Below are 21246 nucleotides of genomic sequence, written 5' to 3'. Positions count from 1 at the left end.
TCTCCAAACTCACTAAAATTTATAGCACTCCACTTAAGATCCTTACCTTGCGTTTGAGAAAGGAATGAAATATAAGAAAGTTATCATCTTTAAATCTGAAGACAGTGTTTTGTCTCCTTTGCTTTGACTAGCTGGCTTGGTTGCCTTTGTACAAATTAATATGTTGCTTGCTATTACTGTTATTTAATCAGAGAATTAAACATATTGCTACTCATCTACTGTGTCTTGGACAAATTCAATTACCTTATTGTTATGCTCAAGGTTAACAGCCTTCACAACAGCAACCAGGTTATTTCATATGGCGAGGATAGAGAGTAATGGAAGGAAATTCTTCAAGGGGTTACCAGCAATAGAACTTGCTCCTACAGGGAGAATTGTCACCAAAGCTCTTTACAAGTACATGCTTGTCATTCTCCCCTCCTTTGCGTACAGAACCACAGTTCTCTGTAAGGAAACAAGTCAGAACACCATATTCTTCTGTGGCAGGAACTGTTGATCCAGAGGATCAGTTCTTTAGCGGGTTCCTCCTCCTGTAATATTTGAACCCTAGCCATATCATGGTAGGAAGGAGAATGACTGGGGGAGAAGTCGAGGAGATAGATTGCTTCCTCCCATTTTATTCGGTTCAGTTTCTCTGAACTGTGCATTTTCTTGTTGTTCCTCACCTCTAGGAGGCTGAACAGCACCATGGCTACATGAACATTGGTTCTAAACTATTATGCCATGCTGCATCCAAATCAAGTCCCCAAGTTCTTCAGCCAGTAAGTTCTAAGTATGTATGTGATTGGACACTTGCAAAGGAACATTTCCCGAAGGTCCTATCCTGTACTTTAGTTTTCCACAGCCTGAGGTTCATTCAGATGGGCCATTTGTTTCAATAAATATACTTGATTGGTCCCTGAAGGTCTATTCCTCCCCCTCCTCAGCTGTTTAAATAACTCTGCCCCTTATCCAAATATGAACAGGAACTAAGGAGGGGTAATTACATTGGCAAATTGTATGTGAATTACTCTGGGACAAAGATGGTCAGCCTTGTATTATATTCTATTGACTACTTGATGTACAAACCAATGTGAATTAGCACAGAGTTTTCCCTCCAAACTGATTTTTTTTTCTCTGCTGTCGGCGGTTCTACATTTTTCTTCTTCAAGTGAATGCACTTGCAACAATTCATGGGATATGATTGCTGGCACTGATGCATACAGTTGCATCCTTCTATGGAGGGATTTGTTGCTGGTGTGTTTCAAGCCATTCCAACCAGCTACAGCAGCAATGAGGCAGGACAACAGATAGGAAACTGGCTGTCTTTGAATTCTCTCCTCAAACCTGGTCCCCAAATCTGCTTGTTTGCCTCTTTCCTTCCCATTCTTATTCTTTCTTTCTGTTTTTTTAAAAGCTTAGTGCCATTATGCTAAGAGACCTAGGAGACCAGGGGAGGGGAAGAGTGAGGAGTCATCAGAGAACAAGGAAATTGTTAATGACCACTTCTTTTCAGCTTGTTAAGTTACCTCTGCTGTGCCTCCTGCAAATAGTTAAAGAGAATTCCACTAGGGAAACCCAAGTTCCCAGGTGCAACTTAACAGCGCATCTATTTGCATTTTTTCCCACTGTGTTGTTGCACCCTAACAGGGTTTTATTGTTTGATTTCCTGGACCTCTTTGTCCATCTTCAACTCATGGCTCAACTACTCTACAAAATATTATGCAGTTTGAGATGCAGTTGTTGCTGTTTATTTTGATCTATCTTCTGTCACCTGCATAAGGTAAAGCAAATTGTGACTAAAACCTGGGCTTTTTTCATGGGCCTTCATTACATTTTACACGGACAGTAGGGGCTACAGTTTTCTTACAGCGATTTCACTAGCAATGCCTTTTTCGCTTCTTGAGTATGTGCTCTTGAGCACACTGAGGTTCATGTCTTACAGTGGGGTGGGGTGTGATGGTTCAGCATTACTTCCTGTAGGTTCGTACCCCTAAGGTTGCCACCCTCTTAGGCAACATAAGAAAATAATTGTTGGTTTCCTAGTTCAGCACTATGACAGATCACTGGTTGATCAGGACTTCTAAAAAGACATTTGGAGGTAAATGCACATCTACACACATGCCATTCTGACACACACATGCCATCATGTTTTAATGGGTTTGCAGGAGGACACAAGAGTAAAAGGCAGCCAATCACTCATGGAATAGGAGCAGGAGGAGGAATCCCCACCCTAGCCCTACCCCACTACCCAAAACAACCTCTTTCTGATTAGCAGCACCCCTAAGACTCTTCCTTAGTTCATAGTGAAGGCCAGCTATGACCTTAGGCAGAGGGAGGGGTGACAGCTTTAGGCAACAGCAGCTGGGGGAAAGCAGTGGTAGTCTCCCAGCCATTCCTCATGAAATCTGTAGCTGTGCCTTTCACTTGGAGGGCAGCTCTTGCACTGCCACACAATCTGTCTTCGGCCCCTAAACTAGCCTACTGGACATGGGGTGTGGAGAAGGGTATTACCCATCACCATCATTAAAGGAAGATTGAATGGCTGATCCAGTCAGCTTCTGTACATATTCGGGTTGTCAGTTAGGGGTGCAATCTCATCCTTTCCCTGAGGCAGCAAAACTCTGAGCCAGACCAGTACATAGGCTTGAAGAGCCAAATATATATGTAATCAGATGCACACCAGAGCTTTAAAAATGTCCTTTTTTGGTCAGTAACTCCCGGAATCTTCTAGCCAGTGAGGCTAGTGGCCATATAAACTGGAGTGTTCTGTGATGGGTGGTTTCAGAGGAGGATTTTTCCAACCTTTGCGTCCTTCCTAGCAAGGTGCTCTCTAGCAGCCTTGCTTCACCACAACAATTATTTTTTTAAAAAAACAAGCAACAGTGTAGTGGGCATGGAGATGTTCTCTTTTGTCTTTAGGGGGAGGATTTTCTATGACATGTTATTTTTTTCTGCAACCTGTGTTTGAGCTTATGGGTAGATTTGAACATATTTATAAGTAATCTGGCGAGAAAGACCAGATTACTCATAAACATGTTTGAACTTGCTTATGGGTTCAGATGTAGGTTGCAGAGAAAATGCGACATGTCATAGAAATCTTCCCCCTACTCATGACTAAACACATCAGTATTTTCCCCAAATACTTAATATGATGCTCTCATTAGGAATGAGAGACACCAGTTAAGCCAGTCACAGAATCTTTATAGGTGGGAAAGCAGATCTGGCGAGGAACATTCTGAAAGACCTAGCAGTCTGAATTGGCTATGTTTCATATTTAAATGATTTTCCTTGGTAGGACCCTTACTAGGAAATGAATTTGTGAAAAGATGATGGCTCTCTAAATTTCCCATGGGTCAGCAATGAGGCTGCTACCATTGCAATAGATCTCGTGATTTGACTCTCACAGGTACCTCAACGATACCCATGATATATAACATAACAGCAGTGCAGGAAATGTTTCACTTACAACAATGACTGCCCATATAAAAAAAACTAGAGTCTGGAAAAGTTGTCTTTTTGGAGTACAACTTTCAGAATCCACCAGCCAGCATGGCCAGTGTAAGAGTTAGGAAAATAATTGCCATGCCAAAGTAGAGTCTGAAGGTCAAAACATATGATACAGTCAGCTGATCATATTCGAAGCAGAGCTCCCTTAAAAACCGAGCAACATTTGCTTATTCTAGGCTGCAGTTTCCTTGGACCCATAAGATGCAAATCAACTTACATTCGTTTTCTGGTTATTAAGAGCTAAACACAGCCTTCATTTGCAAGTATTACTGCTCCAGCAAGGTAGCTTTGAATGTCATACTCTGGAGGGAAAATGTTTTATCACTTTCTAATGGTGAAGCTGGTATCACTTTTAGTTCTGCCCTGAGTTCCAGATAACAAACTAAATGGGAGCAAATTTCTCTCCAACTGAAAGAAATACGTCTCCACTTGACTCCCTAACTGGCTCTCTTACCTGTTCCATTGCAGCTTTCCCAGCAGAGGTCTCAAATAGTCAGCATCTGGACAGCAGGCTGCAGAGACATGTAGCTCATTTAGTCACAGCTTTCTGTGCTATTAAGAGTTGTGCTGTATTTCTACTTACATTATAGACATTACCATCATTTCAGAACTGGCATCTATACTGTATGATATGCACACGGAATATAAATGTATCTCTTCTTTTCGGTGCTCCATATCCTCTTTTTTGTCAGTACAAACAAGATGGTGACCACCCTAGACTGGAATACAAATACAGAAGGTGAATGTAAAGGACTCTTGCTTCTCCGTCGGCACTGCTGCTAAGTTTTTCATTTGGCTGCCTACAGAGTGCTGCTAAATGGTGGCAATTGACCTGGTCAAGACAACACATTGAGAACAAATCCATGCTACAGCCTAAGGTTCAAAGATGAACTTCTCCCTTTCAAAAATCCTCAGTCCCAACCCAGCCTATGCTGCCATGCGATGCCACACTGCGTGCTGAGCCATTTCTCCAAAACCATTCACTCGCCCAGTTACTCAGTCAGTTCCACATGTCTGCAGAGCTGGAAAATGGGAAATGATTCAGCCAGCCTTACAAAGAAATGTCTCTCACACAATACAATAATTTTCTGCATTCACTGTCAGAAGGTTTGATGACAACCGGTAGCTAAGGGTGGCTTTTAAAAAGGACCAGACATTTAGACAGAAGAGGTGAGGTCTACCAACAGCTGTTACTGGTGGCAGCTAAGAGGAATGGTCTGGATTCTGAGGCAAGATGTCTCTACAGCAAATGCCACAGACAAGCTTCCAGACCTAGCATCAGCTTGCTTGGGCAAGTGCCGGCATTCTTCCCACCCCCACCATTGCTGATGCTGATGATTGCAGAACATCACCACTTTAAAATGACAACAATACTATTTAAAGGTCCTTCACTAAGTGGAGAAACATTGTGCTAGGCAACTCTAACAGCTGACCTCTCCCTGCACTCCTTCGGATCTTGCCATAGCATCCTTTTGCAGCGCTTTGTCACTTAAAGCTCATTGGTCCTATAAATGGCTTGCATGCAGGATTTTCCAGGTTTAGGCCTTTTGACTTCTCCAGGTAGGAAAGATGCCTGCCTGAAACCAGGGGCAGCTGCTGCCAGTCTTTGTTGACAGTGCTCAGCTACATCTGATTTGGGATTAAGCTGCTCCCTGTCACCTTATGTTGGAAGCCAAAGGGCCATCAGCAGAGGCTTTTGGAGGAGCTGGCTGCAGCCTGTGTGTTGTGTGCTGTCAAGTTGGAACCAATTTATAATGACCCTAATAGGGCTTTCAAGATAAGTGAGATATTAAAGGTGTGATTTTACCAGTTCCACCCTCCCACTGAATTTCCATGGCTGAGCAGGGATTTGAACTCAGGTCTCATGAGTCTTATCCCTCACTGCACCCAGCATACATTTATTTATTTATTTATTTATTTATTTATTTATTTATTTATTTATTTATTTATTTATTTATTTATTTATTTATTTATTTATTTATTTATTTATATGCCGCCCATCTAGACATAGTCTACTCTGAGCGGCTCACAACTACATCTAGGGCTATTCAACTTTTTAAAAAGGGGTAAGTAGGGGGAGGAAAGCGTATCAGTGGTGCCACCTATTGCTGCAGTCCACAGTAGGTTTGCTGGCATGTCCCGGGAAATCAGGACACTCCTTGCCTTGCTCCCCATTCTTAAAGGTGGGTCCAGCCTAAAGCTTGAACCTGGGGTTTCAGTTACTGCTGGGCCCACCCTCCTCACATCACCACAGGGCACTGCAAGGGGATACCACGTGTAGTAGAATTGGGACTCTGAGATGTCTGGGAGAAAAGGTAACATCTGTGTGACAGCCAACACCTCTATCTAGGATAGGGACAGTGGGGTGGGGGGTGGGTGTGTTTCTCCTCTACCATGGGCTCCATGAAGTCAAACTCTTACTGCTACTTGAAATGGTCTAAGGGGTGGAGTGGGTCCATGGTTCTCTCCATCAATCTACAGGGCTTAGTTCACTCTACTAGCTCCCCACTGGTTCCAGTCTTCACCCAGGCCTGAGTTCCAGTCACCGAGTTGGTGCAGCCCACAGTCCATGGCTGGAGTTTAGTTTTCCACATTGATTGCAACCAGCTTTAAGGAGGGCCAGTAATGCCTTTGCAGACTCCCATATCCTCTGTGCTCATCCTACTTCTGGTGATGTCACTCCTTCTGCTACTTCTTCCACCAATGCCTTCTCTGGGTTGGAATTCCCAGGGGATTGTCTCAGGACCCAGGGGGTTTTGTCAGAGCTGCTGGGATGAAGAGCGGCACATCTCCCCTGTGCCATTGTCCTTTTGTAGGCCAGAAGGGGGGCTGTTCCTCAGTTTAGGGGTTCTAGCAACTGGTCCTCTTCAAGGACACAGAAGATGGGCACCCGATTCCTCTGCTGCCTTTATCCTCTTCTCCCCTTCAGAGTCTGCAGAGAGTGACAAGTCTAAGCCTCCCTCTTCTTTCTCCTCCTCCTTTAAGACCAGGTCCTGTCAACTTGGCTTGGTCTCTGCCCCAGTTCCCAGGCGAGGCTCCTCAGCCTCTGCCTCCCTTCTCCCACCTGGGGCCTCCCTTCTGCTCTTGGCTGCCCTGTTTTCCTGAAGTATGCTGAGAGGACTGTAGCCTGCTACAGGTAGCTGGTCTGACACCTCAGCACCAGAGTTTCAAAAATAGGGATATCAGCACTGCCCTTGACCTCCTGTACACTTGCCGGGCACTGAGGGAATACAGTGGTGTCATCATTCCAGTTAATTCTAGCAATGAGTCAGACATAGACATAATTATCCTGATGGAAATCAGTTTCCAGAATTTCAGTGCTCTTCATATGGGCAACCTTCATAAATTCCTACTCTGTTGCCTCATAGTAAGATTAAGGTGGCTGTGGGCTCCAGAAGTGCACGAGCACTAGAAGGGTCTGTTCAGCGAACAACGAGTATGGCCCTCCAGTAGAGGATGGTTGCAAGGTGATGAACTGGACTTAGCAAGGTGAACACAATAGGGATCATCTGCAGCTGGAATTAGTGGAGGGGTTCCCTGCCCAACCAAAAGTGCTAAATTTGTGTGAGGTGGATTTTTGAGGGTATACATTTGGTGGGGACATAGGTAAACATCTACACTACCTGGCATGTCTCCACAACCCAGATGTGTGATAGATCTTCATGTGAGCCTGGAATGCAAAGAGGATTCTCTAAGGGTGTTTGAATAAACTTGCCTACAGAGGCCTCTTTCGACCTTGCACTGAATTCATAAATGTTTCTAATGCTGCTACGTACATGTGGAGATTCAGGATGATGCTGAAGTGAATCCCCAAGTAATCAAAACACACTTAACCCATCATGAGCTCAGGCAAATCCCTGAGTAGACCTTGCATCTCCCTCATTTTACAAGGTGGGAACTTCAGTAGGATGGCACCGTGCCATGCCACACCCATTGTTCTCATCTGATTTCCGAAGCTAAATAGGGTTTGTCCTGGTTGATGTTGAGATGGGAGACCAGCAGGAATACCTGGGATCTCTGGGGAAGGTTGGGAAAGAATCCTGGCTGAACCTTGGGAAGCCACCAATGGGCCAGATGGACCACTGCTCTAACTCGATATAAGGCAGCATCATGTGTTCCTAATTTAGCCATTCAAGGCATGGTGGTAGCCAACTGCAGCTGCTAAGTGAAGTAAAACAACCACAGGCATAAGCACAACAGCAGAGTACCCACTGAACCAAATTACACAGGAGTAGGCAGGCTTTTCTGAGGTAATGCCCACATTCCCTCAGGGGTAATCTCTTAGGGGCTACTTGTTGTAGAGGATTTTTTCCATCCTAGGCTGAGCAGCAGCCTGTTCATCTCTGTATGAAATCAACACAGACAGAAGGCCTGAACTACATCCAACACTAAATCAGGCATATGCCATTTAACTGAAACATCAGTGGGTTCAGAAGGCCATGGGCAGTTGGTTCATATTTATCCATGCCTGGATATTTAAAACACTGCATACCATCATAAATAGATCAATACACCTTTGACAAGCCATGTTTCCAGATAGGTTGGCAAATGCCTGTGCTTCTACCATAGAAGGACTAAATCTACAGATTGTTTTTGAATGCCCCCGTAGTTCCCCAGCCTCTCCCTGCCCCACTTTTTTTTTAAAAAAGAAAGAAACCTGCTGGTTTTAAACGGACGCTGACTGGATGCCTCTTGCAGATGCATAGACCGGAGAAAGTATTGCCTCATGCAGGCACAACCAATGTTGTTTTCTTCTCTCCTTGTACATTTTTCTAAAAATATTTGTTCTGAGGCTGGTATCTCTGCGTGCCAAGTTTTAACCCAAAAAGGGGGGAGTGGGGAGGGGGAGGAAGAGTATGTTCTTGTTTGCGCAAGAAGCCTTTATGTTTTGGAAGTTTACAATGGGGAGTGGCTTAAGGCAGAGTGAACTGCCGCCGCTGACAGCAGCAGCAACTGCCCTCCATGGAACTTAGGCCTACACACGTCAGTGGGTATAGGCAGTGTTTACAGCTAGCGGAGCTTCAGAGTTACACAATAGCCGGCCTACTCTTAGCACATTCTGTACCAGTTGTAAGCTCTGGGTGCAGCTGCTTTAGATGACAAGGGAAGAGCTACAATAGAGACCAGTCTAAACAATTTGCAATTACCGTCCTCTCTCTCGCATTAGGGAAACTCCGGGGTTTTTGGAGAGGTGTAGCCCCGTTAGGCATTTACATGACTCTACTGCTGTCAGTAAAATGAGGACAGGATGTACTACCTTAAAGGGATTAAGGGAACAGGCTAAAATGACTTTCAGACGCCTGAGCCTGCATTCTTTCCCTTCTGTAGACAGTTTTAGAGGAGTGTAAGGAGGGACTTGCGGTATTTCGTTTCCCAAATGAGTGGGCTGCATTTATAATGAGAGATGTTTTTAGCTGTGTGGCGCAAGCTTTCAGGAGGAAACTTGAGTGACGAGTTTGTTCCTGCTTCCCCATCCCAAATATTTACTGGTGACAATGTAAAGAGTACTTTATGTGCCGTTGCCTGAAGTGAATCAGTATATGGGTAATCTGTGTCATCATAAACCCTGAGCTCCTAATGAACTGTTTTCATTTTACGCTCTTGTAAAATTGGCGTAGTCTTTTGAATCAACTGGATTAAGAGAGAAGCAGTAATAGTTGCAAAACCACAGAAGAGATAACATGTCCTTGTTTCTGTATTGCTGGCCTGGTTGTTCTAGTGATAATATCCCAAATATTAAAAAGATAACATATACAAGCAACTGTAGAGGGGGGAAATGCAATTAAGCTCTGTTCTCCAAATGTTGCAGGGACTCCTTATCACATCCTTGAATGACTCCTGATAAATTCCATGGTCTTTGTTCAGAACTATACATACTGTGCCCCAGTTCCAAGCTACCACCCGCACACACCCATACTGATACACGCACAAAAACACAAAGGACATCCAGATTTGGCATTCAAAATTAATTAGATACATCAATGACACAGTTTTGTTCACTGCATTCTTTGGCTTATTCACCTTTCCCAGACTCTATGGTTTATCTAAGGGGGATTGTAAGGAGATCACTGATCCACACTATGACAATTACTCTAGTTCCACTTTCCCACCAGAAGGGTGGTTGTTTATTTATTTATTTAATTTATACCCTGCCCGTCTAGATCGAAGTTTATTAGCTGTTGAATCACTAATCCAGCCTTTCCTGATCTTGGTCTCAAAGATGTTGTTGCATTACAATTCCCATCACCCACCAATAACAAAACTAATAGCCAGTGTTAATGAGGAGTTGTAGTCCAAGAACATCTGGGGACTGAAGGCTGAGAGTGGTTGCACATCAATCCCAAGTTATTGGTCAACATACACACAGAGAGAGACACACACAGAGAGAGACAGAGACACAGACAGACACAGACAGACACAGACACAGACACAGACACAGACCGACCGACCGACCGACCGACCGACCGACCGACCGACCGACCGACCGACCGACCGACCGACCGACAGACAGACAGACAGACAGACAGACAGACAGACAGACAGACACACACACACACACACACACACACACACACACACACACACACCAGCTACAGACCCTTTGGTTGCCTTCCTGTGACATTTTCAGCCTGCTGGAAATTTCAAGTGACTTTTTGCTGTTTTGTGTTTCTCAGGATGCCTTGTGCTCATCTACTCCAGCATTTAAACACAGACCTTAAGCCTTCACATTTTGTGTTTTTATTTCATTGCTTCTTTTATTTAACAATTTCTTCAATTTTAGGACAAACCAACATAATGTGACTTCAGTGTAATCTAGAAAACACACACATGGTAAGAGATTGAAACATAAATGGGGGGCTAGCAAATGAATTAAGGGACGTGGTGGTGCTGCGGGCTAAACCGCAGAAGCCTGTGCTGCAGGGTCAGAACACCAAGCAGTCGTAAGATCGAATCCACGTGACGGAGTGAGCACCCGTCGCTTGTCCCAGCTCTCGCCAACCTAGCGGTTCGAAAGCATGCAAATGCAAGTAGATAAATAGGGACCACCTCGGTGGGAAGGTAACAGCGTTCCGTGTCTAAGTCGCACTGGCCATGTGACCACAGAAGATTGTCTTCGGACAAACGCTGGCTCTATGGCATGGAAACGGGGATGAGCACCACCCCCTAGAGCCGAACACGACTGGACAAAAATTGTCAAGGGGAACCTTTACCTTTACCTAGCAAATGAATTAGTCAGAACCATTCAAGATTTTAAAGACTGGTAGAAGCACTTTAAAAATTAACCTAGCTTGACGACGATAATCCGTTCCAGGAAAATCGCTGTTAAGCAAAATCATCATCAAGAAAAACAACAACAAAAAAACATTGGAATGCATTGAAAACCAGTTAATGCATTCCAATTGGGGAAATACCTCATCATCCAGCGAAGATCCTCCATAGGGGAAGACATCAGAGTAGGGGAAATAGATATAGTTAAACACTAGGTAAGAGTAGGAAGGACTGAAATCTGCAGAAGCCAAATTAGTACCCATTGCTGTATATTGTCCCCCTGCTTATTTAACTTATATGCGGAATACATCATGCGGAAGGCTGGACTGGAGGAATCCCAAGCCGGAATTAAGATTGCCGGAAGAAATATCAACAACCTCTGATATGCAGATGATACCACTCTGATGGCAGAAAGTGAGGAGGAATTAAAGAACCTTGTAATGAGGGTGAAAGAGGAGAGTGCAAAAAACGGTCTGAAACTCAACATCAAAAAAACTAAGATCATGGCCACTGGTCCCATCACCTCCTGGGAAATAGAAGGGGAAGATATGGAGACAGTGACAGATTTTACTTTCTTGGGCTCTACGATCACTGCAGAGGGAGACAGCAGCCACGAAATTAAAAGACGACTGCTTCTTGGGAGGAAAGCAATGACAAACCTTGACAGCATCTTAAAAAGCAGAGACATCACCTTGCCAACAAAAGTCCGAATAGTCAAAGCTATGGCTTTTCCTGTCGTGATGTATGGAAGTGAGAGATGACCGCCGAAGAATTGATGCCTTTGAATTGTGGTGCTGGAGGAAGCTCTTGAGAGTCCCCTGGACTGCAAGGAGAACAAACCTATCGATTCTAAAGGAAATCAAACCAGAGTGCTCACTGGAAGGACAGATCCTGAAGCTGACATTCCAGTACTTTGGCCATCTCATGAGAAGAGAAGACTCCTTGTAAAAGACCTTGATGTTGGGAAAGTGTGAAGGCAAGAGGAGAAGGGGACGACAGAGGATGAGATGGTTGGACAGTGTCATCGAAGCAACCAAGATGAATTTGACACAACTCCGGGAGGCAGTGGAAGATAGGAGGGCCTGGCGTGCTCTTGTCCATGGGGTCACGAAGAGTCCGACATGACAAAACGACTAGACGATGACTAGGTGCCTCAATGATCACACTGATTCTGAGCCTTTAATCTGAGGCGGGCATCCGTGGCTCTCCAAATGTTTTGGGGCTGCTATCTTCCATAATCTCTCACAACTGGCTATGCTGGCTAAAGCTGGTAGGAGTTGTGTGGGGAAAACCTGGAAGTTGAAAACCACTTATGCCTGTTTTAGCCACAATATACCTGCAGATTTTAATTCTTTCATGCATTTGTGAGGAAAAAGCCTACCCAGTAAAAACTTATTTCCATTACTGTCATGATTTGATGTAGAAAACACAACCACTGACCAAAAGATTTCCTCAGCAGACCACATTCTTAATCTTTGCACTCAAGGAATGTAAGCAAGTGTGCCATTTTATGCGTGAGCGGAACAACATTTCCCCCAGCTAGCAAATGGATGTATTTCAAAGAAATTGGCAAATTGCATTCAGACCACTTTTCTTGGAAACAAGGCGTGTGCTCATTTTGTGATTTGAAGAGGGACCATTTCTCAGTGGTAGATGCTTGGTCTACTGACGGTTCTGAGCTCAAGGAAAAACTCTCCATGCATAAGCTTAAGAGCAGCTACCAGTCACTGCAGATCATCCAAGAGGGGTAGATCAGTTGTAAAACAGCTCAAGGACAGCCCAAGATTCTGTGCTTCTGGAGGTAAAGGACAAGATGGTGTTCTATTCTGTTCTGTGTGCAGAACTCAAGTGGACTGCAGTTTAAATATTACGTCATAACTAGGGACGGGACAGTGTCCTCCACTGAATCTGAGGCCAACAGACTGTCTGGAAGAGCACAGGTTCTGTCCTCTAGCACCTTTCTACTGCTTTGTACCCCAGAGCATCAGTGGTCTAAAGTGATTGCCTTGCTCTGCTGAATGGGAGGTCCAGGTCTGCAGCAGGACATGTCTCAGGCAGCTGATGTTCACAGCAAACTACCAACACAACTCTTTCCTCAAGGCCTTCACTAGTTTACTTTGCATCATTGAAAAACAAGAAACATTTTAAGAGTCTGTCCGCGCACTTCCAACAGACAGTGCTGTTGCAACATGGAGTCTTTTAAGCATGACTAAGACTTTTCCTTCAGAATCAGGTGCCTGCCTGAGATTTAGAACACCAGGGGCAATGAAGAGTACAGCCCCCTCAAGGGGGAAGGTTCTCTCCGCCTATTTGGAGAGCCATTCTCTCCACAGCCAGTGAGGTTCCTAATGTCTGGTTCTTGTGGTTTGAGATACAGGGCTATGCAGTGGTCAGGAACTACAGACCCGGCCCAGGCATTTTCTCAGGGCAGCCTACCAAGCATGCCTGGCTCTAGAGAAGGACCCTTCAAGTCCAGATGCTTGGGCTTGGCTATTTCTATGGAGAGCATTGAATATGACCACAGGGCATTCTTTCCACAGAATCTGCCTACCCTCTGAGGCAATGGGACGCTGATGAAAATAATAATTATGAGATGCACTGGCAATGGAGAGTGGCACTTCTCCTCCCACCCCTAGAAGTGGGAGGGCTTGGGCTGCCTCTAATTCTGTTTACTGTATAAGAATGTCCTGTCATTTCATGACCCTTTCCGTTGTCCCCTCCCCGCCATATAGTCATATTTGCTTCTCTCCCTCCAGCACATTCAACATATCTCTTTAGGGATTTTGACAAGTAGAGCAGGTTATTCCACATAATGCAGCAAAATTACTCCATCCATTGTTGACCTCATTGCAGTGGACAAAACAGACAAAGGCAGCAATGGAAAGTATAGGAATAACTGTGTGCCATTAAGTCATTTCTGACTACCCTTTCGAGGTAGAGAACACACAGGAGTAGTTTGTGTTCGCTTATTCTGGGGACATCCTGGGATTGCCCAGGGCTACACAGGCTGGCTCTTCTGGAATGCACAGTGAGGAATCAAACTCCCAGCCTCTGGCTCCCCAGCCAGATGCCTAAACCACTGAGCTATCCAGCCAGGCAAATGCACATAGGTACCATCCATGCTGAGAGAGGAACCAGATTTAACTAGACATGATGATGGGGCTTCATGCAACTCTCTGGTCTTTTCCACTGTTTGCAAATAACAGCTGTTGCAATGGCAGTGAGCACTAGTGTTGATCAGGACTGCAGTGCAGTGAAATTTAAACTTTCCCCGGATGCTACATTTCTGATGGAAGTTGCCTCCCAAGTGGTTGTTTGTGCTGAAAGGGAAAAAATGCACAATACTGTACATAGTGGCTTTACAGGAAGAGGATTTTCACTGAGGACAAAAACATTGAAAAGGTTAACTCTTTTCAACCTGCCTCAACCTTGAGTTATCCCCATACCCAGTAAATGTAAAGCTTTACAAATGTAAAGCTAGTAGAGACAAGTCACACATCTGCATCCTCCCATCTAATCTGGCCTTAGTTCATTTGTTTGTCTCTGTCTTACTAGGTTTTATTTGACTTTCACTAAAGCACTGAAATTTGAACCATGTGAGCATAACAAATGGCATTGCCAGCACTGAATCCCCCTCCCTTTTTTTTCAATATAGACAGACACTGAAGGTTAGCTACTGGCAACATCAAATTCATCTTGGCTCTATTCATGATAAACAAGAGATTCAGATGAGTCAAAAATGGATGCAAAATAATTTTGAAGGTTTAAACCTTCAAAATCAAGCTCGCCTCTCCCCGCTGCCTGAATCTTGACCTTCATTTTCTTTAATCATTTAACCTTTCTAATTGTGCAGTGACATACAGATTACCAAGGATACTGTAGTGCCAGCTCCCTCAACAGCTGGTGTGGGTGCACAGTACTTTGCCTCCTTCCATACATTTTGGGCCTTTATGTATCATTAAAACTTTCTAACAGGAGCAGCTACAAAATAGAATGTTTATTTGTTTTCTTACTGAATTGACTTCTCCAAGAGGGTGAGCCCTCCAGATGTCTTGACTATAATGCTCAACCTCCCTGGCCATCAACCATGTTGGCTGGGGCTGATGGGACTTGTAGTCCACAGGGTCTGAAGGTCACCAGATTGGGGAACATGCATTTTTAAAGCTATTCCTTTAGGTTTGGACAGAGTATCCAGAGCAAAACAGGCCACCACAGAGAATATCTAGCGATACTCTGATCACCCCTTAAGGATGCATAAGGCACATGCTGAGATGGGCTGTTCAAGAGAAGCACTAACTCTTCCTTTCCGTTTCCAGCATAGGAAAGCTAAGGGCAAATTGAATTGTAAGACATATACTGGTTTTAAACAGCCATTCTGCCTCCCTAAAGAATTCTGGGAACTGGAGAATTTTGTGGTGGGAATTTGGATCACTGCAACAGTGAATTCCCAGCAATCACAGCAGACAACAGTTCGCTAGATCCTTTGAGAGAAAACATGGAAATTAAGATGTTATAGCACACTACTATGCTTGCCAGGAAGATAGTATGAATGTCAGGAAAAGAGTCACACATAACTTATAAGTGGCTGTGTGCTTGTTTGTTTTACACCCAGTTCAAAGGTCAAGGGCGCAAGGGCTTTTTCATGTACCCACTAAGGCAGTTTATATCTTAATGTAGTAATTTGGAATTCAGAAAGTGTGGTACCTTTTCTATTCCATTTACCTTTCCAACAGTCCTGCAAAAATTGGGTTATTTTTTTAAAAAGAGTTTCTAATTTACATACAGGAAAGTAGAAAGGGAAGAAAGGTGAGGTAGAAACATTTCAATTAAATAGATAAAGAGAGGCAGTAATCTGCCCAGGGTTGGTTCTACATTTCTGCAAAGCCTCCAGCCATTGTGCTGCATTCTCTTCAGATGTTAGCCCCGCAGCCATCCTCTGAAGGCTGAGGCTGTGAAGTCATTCACCCTTTTTGAATCAAGATATATGAGAGAGTTCCAGGTGTTTTCCAGGCCTGGGTATCATCTCTGTACTTAATGAAGAAAGAGAGCACCCATGATTTTCTGAATTGCCAAGGTCACTCTGAGCCAGTTGCAGCCTGAGGCCCTCACTTCCCCAAGCTTATTACCTTCTATCCCTTGCCCAGCCAGACATCAACTCTAAAGTAAATGACAGCCCCTCCTGCAACCATTCTATCACCCTTTGCTAAATCATAATTAATTGAAGGTTTGTCCAGGGAAAGGAAAACCGGCAGAGACTGGTCAGTTTGGTTTCTGCTCCTAAAATGATCAGAATGTCTTTTCCTTTTTCCCTTTCTTTTCTCTTCTTCTTTTTTTTTAAAGGCCAGGTCATCCCTCTCACAGATAGAAACAAGCAAGCAGACATACATAACTGACAGCAGGATGTAACTGAGCCTGGAGCAGGGAAGTATAAATAAAGTCCAGCTTCTGAGTCCTGGACCGAAGCCACTTGTAACACAAAGTACATTCCGGCCTGAGTGTAACAAACCGTACCAATCTCCTCCCAGGCTGCGACTTGAGGACTGAGAGTGGGGATCTGGGGGAGAAAGCTTCCTGCTGATGAGGCTACAGGATGCAGAGTGAGACCCGTGCCCTTCACCGTACAGGGTGGCAATGGGAGCAAAGTCACTCAGCAAGTGGCTTTGCTACTGCGAGCCTTCTCAACAAACTCTGGGTTCCTTTCTCCAGGGAACATCCTTTTTCTTTAAATCATCTTTTCGCTAGACAATGATTTCGCTAAACAGCAATTTCAGTGGAATGGATTATCATTGTCTAGCGGGGCACCACTGTAGTTTTTGTTTTTGTTTTGCTGCCGTCTCCCCACCCCATACATGTAATACTCCGTCTTTATCTGGGGGTCACCTTCCCCTTTTCCTCAGCTTCTTTTACTGCTGTGAACCCTCTTCACACACTCCTAGCAATCCGGTGGGTTCATTAGCTTGGCTCTTGTCTTCTGCATTCTGAGACACGAATTGGATGTGGCTAATTTGGAATATTAGACCTGTCTACTGCTGAACTTTTCTCAGTAATGATACTATCTGTAGGACTTACATTCGTGATTTGTGTCATTGAATGCCAATCTCATCCGTTTGCATCATTGTCATGTTAGCCAAATATCAGAGCATCATTCCATTTCCTTCCTAGCTAGAGCTTGAAAAGTGCCCTTTTAATGTAATTAAATTTTTTTACTATAGGTCCATGGTAGCTGGGGGTTTCTGGGACTTGTAGAAAAAAAGTGACATCCAATGTGGTGTAACATACTCAGACATAGTTTGTCAGTTCTTCCTTCTGGTGGTGCTCGGGGACCTTGCAGCTTGCCCAAAGCCATACAGGTGGTAGGGCACATAATGCCATTAGCCGCACACACTCTAGGGGATCTCATTTGGCCCTCCTCCCAAAAGGCATAATGGGAATTCAATCTCAACCATGTCCATAGCAGTGGGCAAACTGTGGCTATCTGAATGTAGTCACACAGCAGCTCTGCCCATCAGGCTTGGCCACCGTAGCCACTGGTAAGGGATAACAGGAATTACTGTCAAGTAATTTCTGGAAGAACCATGCCATGATTTCACAAAAAAAAAAAAAACCCCTCTGTACGGACTGTCTGACTGATACACTGTCAACACACAACTTGGAAAAATTACTGCTTGTCAGTCCAGCTTCCAGAATAACCCAGGCAGTTTTCTAAGCTCCCAGTCAGAATACTGGTCAATGCAGCGTCCATACAGCTGCATCATTTCAACCCACTGGCTTGGAAGGGGTTTTTCCACATTTTAGCTGCACCTGTTTAGAACATTTCATGGGAACAATATGGTTTCAAGCCAAAAATCTCAGGTAGACCAAGAATAAGGCTAATATACAGATCATGATCTCAAGCTACGTGTGTGTGTGTGTGTGTGTGTGTGTGTGTGTGTGTGTGTGTTTGTGTGTGTGTGTGTGTGTGTGTGTGTGTGTGTGTGTGTGTACATCTGTCACAGTGGAAGAGAGGACAGATAATAGAGAGAAAAGGTTTTATCTGGAGCACTTGAAAACCAAGCCAAAGTAGTACTGTAAGTGTGTGACAAACATGTGTCTCCCAGGAGACTGCTCTGTAGTCATGCATGTCAGCTTTGTACAGGGTCTCATGTTGTTGAACTTGTTTGCCTCATTAGATCTGCAGGGCGATGGCGATGATTTACATTCTGAAATAACATACAGGCAGCAACAGGGAGAGATGACCTGAGTTAATCTCTTATGAAACCGGTGGCTTGTTCTCCTCGGCCATCATCCCGGGGCTGCTACCCCATCCTTATGCAAGGAGGAAGGGGGGGCTTCCTCCTGGCATTGCAGCCCCAGCTTCTCCCCCGCCCATCTCCACCTCTGTAAAGCTGAGGAAGGGGGTGGGGAGGGGGAGGATTTCTGAGCTGCAAACCAGCCCTTGGTGCAAGCTGAGAACACAAACAAGAGTGAGAAGCTGATGTGAGCTGGGCTACGTGCCAACGAGCAGAGCTGGAACACAATGTACAGAGCGCAAGGCAGCAAAGGGAACAGCCTGACTCAGCAGCCCGGGAAGTGGGTGTGCTGTGTCGCTAGATAAACCACTCCTGCGGGCTTGTGGTCAGCAGCATCAGTCCTCCTGACACACAGCACCAGGCTTTTGAGACAGCAAGGCATAAAGAGAGACATTCATAAGTTCAGCTGTCTGACCGTCTTTGCTGTCTAGCCTCCTGTTTCCAAGGGTGTGTGTATGCACACACAAACACACATACACAGGGCAGTACACAAGATTGCATTGCTGCACCTTATGTTTCCTGCACTCTGTCCAAAACCCATCAACAGTTCTAAACATCTTACTTTACCCATCTTTAATATGGGCATCCTATTTGGAACCGAGATGTGCCAAATGCCTGCTTAGGCATGGCTATTAGCAATTCATGAGTAGTGCAAATACTACATGACAAATGAAAACCCAGAATTAGTATCAAATGTCCTCTTTTCTACTTCATGGGCATTCAGGAATGACAGGGATCAGTTAATTAATGTTCACTGTGTTTGATGTGTAGCATGACTAATGATTTCTTGTTACTATTAGAGATAGGTTACCTCCTTGTAATTTACAGTCTTGAAATCAACCTTACTTATTCTGCCCTGTCTAAAACCTCAGGCACTAAAACTTTGTCTAATTCATTTATACACTGGATGTTCCAAGAGAGGGATGAGCAGACTCCTGGCTTACTTTATCAATTTGTTTTCACTGGAGTCACAACATCCAATAGTTGTAACCAGTGCATCATGATATCTTGGGGTCTGGCACCAATAACCTACAGCACTCCATGTGTACATTCCCATTAACTTCCATATACAAATACAAACCTACATCTGAGTAACTACAACTCAATATATAATCACATTTTATAAGCAAGGATCACTGAAGCTGAGAGAAAAGCAAATCGCTCAAGACCAGTCATGACAAACGAAACAGCAATCGTGATTTTACTTATGACTGGCAAGCAAAGGGGAATCAGAGACTCTCATTGAACTGCAGTAGATCACCCTGGGATCTTCCACAAGATCTCAACCTACTTCCTATCCACCCTTGCTTTAGGACCAGTCATTAATCTGCCCTGCCCAAGTCAGTGTAGCCCCAGGGGAATGTTTTCAGCAATGAATTCAATGATCCTTCCTTACTTGTAGAGGAATTCACCATGTTATGTGTGAGTTTCCATCTGACTGAAGCCACTGGAACAAGGCGTTGGCCCATTACAACCCAACCCAGATTGCTTTTAACTTGGAGTTTAAAATTGGCTGCTTTGTTACAACTTAGGTGAGTTCTAAAATGTATGTGCTCTCTCCTTGATTGGGCACAGATTCAAATACTTAGTAAATATGACCTCTGTACACATTTATGGTGCAATGAGTCTTGATCACTTGGATTATTTCTACCACCACCCCAAGTATGTGAACCAAAGCACTTTAAACAAAGAAAAGAAGACCAAGTGATTAGTGGTAAGTTGCATATACACAGCTAGACAGCAACTTGAGTAATTCCTTTCATTCACTATTTCAAGGCCCTCAGATGAGATGCTTTCCAGGATGCAGCTTATTAGTGTCTTTGGCATACTTCCCAAAAGACAAACCAAGTATACACAAACAATGAGCAGTTGAAATGGTGGCACGGTGCGGGTTCCTGACCATCACAGGAAACAATGTGGCAACAGTGCTGTGGACTTGCCTCAGCAGAACCATAGTGGGCGTCCTTGTGCTGTTTCTCCTAGATTAAATTAATGGTTTTGGTTTGGTTTCATTTTTTTGGTTGGGAGGATGGAGGCTTACTGGAAGTATTGAACAAACCACTTCTTTCAACTTATATCAGAAATGTGGAAAACTTGGTTTGACAGTAGAATGAAATGCAAGGGAGTACGGCGAGTGAAAGGGATAAAAAAGGTTGGCGGAGAGAGGCAGATGGGTGGCTAAAGCGGAGCATGGAAACACTATTTATTTTAATGCAATTCCCAGACTCCCTCACCCATCATGGCCCATATCCATGCTGGCTGGGGGATTCTGGCAGTATTGAAAAAGTAACTTTTCTAAGGTTGAGAAATGCCATTTCCCCTGGCTAGAAGACCTCAGTACAAAAAGTGGGCAGTGATTTTCCTGATTCCCCCCCCCCTTTTTTGTCCTCTATCTTTTTCTGCAGCAATTCTCAGACTTTTTTGTTTTCATGGATCACTTGAAAATTGCTGAGGGTCTTAGCAGAACCCTTGATAAACTTTTTTTTTTCTATAACTCAAAGCACATATAAATTAAAACCCATGTTTTACTAATGTTTTTCTTCAACCTTGCCAACAACATCATCAGAAGCAGTTCTGTATTATGACTCATGGCCTCCAAGCCGGGAACCTTTGTTAGGTAATTCAGTCCTGCTCATATGGCCTCAAGCTCCATTGAAGGGGGGGGGGGGGAGAGAATTACATGCAGGACCAGGAACAGATATTTTAACTGTTTTTAAACTTTTCCACAGACTAGAGCTTATAGACCCACTGTGGTCTGTAGAAAGTTTTCAAACTGTAGATCATGGTAGACTGTAGTTCAAGAAATTGTTTTCAGTACAAAGATTGCATTTCCTAGTCTGTGTAGTAAGAAAGTGGTTAACTTCAGTTTGTGGTTAGAAATTCCTTCATATATGCTAGGTGACATCAAACCTACCCACAGTGTCCAGAGGTTTCAAAAATACTCTTCCTCTGCAATGCACAGCTTTATTTATGCAGAAAACTACTTAAAGGTTTTCAAGGGACTTAAACTGTGCTATTTTCTTCCTTTCCCTTTGTTTTGATCCATTAACTGCCATGAATGGAGCATGGGAGTGCAAAAAAAGAAATCTTGGTAACCCACGACATGTACGAACAACAAACCTAAAGTACCATTACCTGGGCCTTGATCATGAAAAAGGTCTAATACATCTAATTGTCCTCAAAAAATGAGAGATGCTCT

The 21246-nt window shown here is 44.1% G+C and overlaps 1 long non-coding RNA gene across 1 annotated transcript in view; it reads right to left on the bottom strand.

Moving 5' to 3' along the window:
* The window catches only part of LOC140706601 (uncharacterized), a 43435-nt gene that overhangs the window by 14964 nt on the left and 7225 nt on the right, over positions 1 to 21246 (bottom strand). The window contains exons 2-3 of the long non-coding RNA XR_013544838.1: positions 4087 to 4208; positions 3944 to 4001 (exon numbers count right to left, since the gene is read on the bottom strand). This is a non-coding gene — a long non-coding RNA (uncharacterized LOC140706601). The remainder of the gene's footprint in view (positions 1 to 3943; positions 4002 to 4086; positions 4209 to 21246) is intronic.

The sequence above is a fragment of the Pogona vitticeps genome, chromosome 4 (genome assembly GCF_051106095.1).
Source record: "Pogona vitticeps strain Pit_001003342236 chromosome 4, PviZW2.1, whole genome shotgun sequence".
NCBI classification, from domain to species: Eukaryota; Metazoa; Chordata; class Lepidosauria; order Squamata; family Agamidae; genus Pogona; species Pogona vitticeps.
The sequence above is the reverse complement of the archived record's forward strand: the minus strand, read 5'-3'. Positions and strand labels throughout refer to the sequence as shown.